At 44.9% G+C, this 2,381-nt stretch overlaps 1 pseudogene; it reads right to left on the reverse strand.

The window, feature by feature from the left end:
- Nucleotides 1–554: 554 nt before the first annotated feature.
- Nucleotides 555–1,712, reverse strand: LOC147985816 (uncharacterized; annotated as a pseudogene).
- Nucleotides 1,713–2,381: the final 669 nt, after the last annotated feature.

Genomic DNA, 2,381 nt, shown 5'->3' on the forward strand with positions numbered 1-2,381 from the left:
GTCCAGACTTGGGCTTCTTCTCGAGAGCAGCAACTTGCTTGCTATTCTTCTTGAAGTTCCCCATCTTACTGATGAGAGTCGACTAGATGGCGAGTCGTTCGATGTCCCGATCTTTCATGGTACTAGTAGCAGCAACAAGAAATTTCGGTCGAGCAAAGATTCAAGACCGTAAGATCAGAAACTTGTGTCGAGTAGATTGGATTGACTCCACACGCAGCAACATCAAAATCCCCTCGGATCAGCAACAAAGATATTTGGTGTCCCCCAACATGGGACATTTTCTGTAGTTTTATTGATCTCATGACTAAAACAAAATTCTCCTCTGTTACACGGCCGTATGGCCTTTATTTAAGGAGCAAGGAGGCTCAAAACGAAACTGACCGGGACTCTTCCTAATAACCGAATGCTAGTATGAATCGTACCAGCGCATGACTCCTTCTCTCTCCTAATTAAACTAAACAATATTTAACTAATTAATCATCCGGTCACGTTGATCACAACAAAATAGCTACGTGACCACTACTAGTATACAAACAAAATAAGACTCTGCTCTCTCACGCGGCTACACAGGAATCAGATTGCCAGCTATTTCCAACAAAACACCATCTGTATGGAGGCGTTCTAAAATTGGGCTTCACAGCATCCTTCTTTGGTTTAATTGATGGAACCTCAAAACTAAAAGAGCCAAGTTGTAACATGTTCTGAAGATTATCTTTTGCACTAGCGGTCACATCATCCCCTCTCCCTTGAAACGAAGGCATTCTCGGTTTCGTGATAGCTTTGGCGACCTTCCTTTTAACTGAGAGGATAACATCATCTTTGATATCATTGGCAAACATCGGCTGTAGCACATGCCACCTTCCAACATCTAGAAAACAATATGTGTTGGACCTTCCATCATGGGTAGCACGATGATCATATTGCCATGGCCTCCCCAATAACAAATGGCATGCATTCATTGGAAGAACACCACAGATAACTGTATCGGTGTAATTGTCAACCAAAAAATTGATGCGCACCTTGTGAGTAACTTTCAATTTGCCCGACTGATATAGCCATTCGACGCATTGTGGTTGTGGATGCTTCCAAGTAGGCAAAGCTAAAGCATCCACCAAGTCCTTGCTAACCGGATTAGTGTAGCTTCCTCCCTCTATGATCAACTTACAATTAGTGTTGTTGTTTTTGCACTGAGCTTGAAAAATATTCCAACGCTGCCCCTTATCCTCGATGCGATCCTCTTGCACTCGCTGCACCATCAATGATGGGTATGATTCAGCAGATTCAAAATTCACAATCACCTTTTCAACATCTTCAGATTTTTCACTAGAAGTTTCAGAAACAACCTCTTCATCGCTAGCGGATGCATAGCCATCTTTCGTTAGCAACACTCTTTTCTCATTAAGGCATTCACGCTTCATATGTCCTCTTCATCCACACTTGAAACACTCGATGTCACTAGTATGTGTGGTAGACTGCGCACTAGAATCAACCCTCGACAGTCCTGATTTTGAAGCATCCTTTTGCACGGAACCATGAGAACGATTTGATGTTGTCATCCTGGAGCTAGGAACGACATCCTCACTCTTATGCTGCGAGCGTCGCCATGTGTTCAAAGTGTTACTGGGAACTGTGCTGACTTGGCATCGCTTAATCTATTGTTCCGCACGCACAACTTGGTGCACAAGATCTTGTATGTTGTAGTAGACCACCATCTCAACATGATCCTGCACCTCGATATTTAGCCCGTTAAAGAAACGTGCCATGGTCGCCTCCAGATCCTCCGTTGTCCCTGTACGTATCAAAAGCAATTCCATCTCCTTGTAATATTCATCAACACTCATATTACCTTGAGAGAGCCGCTGCAACTTGTTGTACATATCTCTTTTATAATGCTCAGAACAAAACGTCGCCTCGTGAACTCTTTCATCCCTCGCCAAGTCGTTGGGCGATGTCTTGAACGACAAATTTGATTCCACAGTATTAGCGCGTAACCGGTAAACTCAATGCCAGCAAGTTGAATTTTCTTCTCCTCGCTATAATGATGGGCATCAAAAATTTGATCCACACGCATCTCCCACTCTAAATAGCCTTCTGGTTCGCACTTGCCGGAGAATGAAGGGATTGAAATTTTTATGCGCCCAATTCCATCATCCAAAGGCACACGTGCAGCTTGACCAACTCGGTCATGCACTCCGCCACGAATGGAAGTTTCAGGACGAGGCTCATAGTGTCGTGCTCGTGGCGCGTACCCCGCCTGGTCAACACCGTCACCGAGACCATCATCTCCAGCATGAGGTTGTGCCGCCAAACGGCGATCATGCATGCCGACATGTCCATCACGAGCCGGTGGTGCATAATACAGTGGAGCAGCCGGAGCAGTC

This window comes from Triticum urartu, chromosome 2A (genome assembly GCF_056163025.1).
Source record: "Triticum urartu cultivar PI428250 chromosome 2A, HENAU_Tu73, whole genome shotgun sequence".
Lineage (NCBI taxonomy): Eukaryota > Viridiplantae > Streptophyta > Magnoliopsida > Poales > Poaceae > Triticum > Triticum urartu.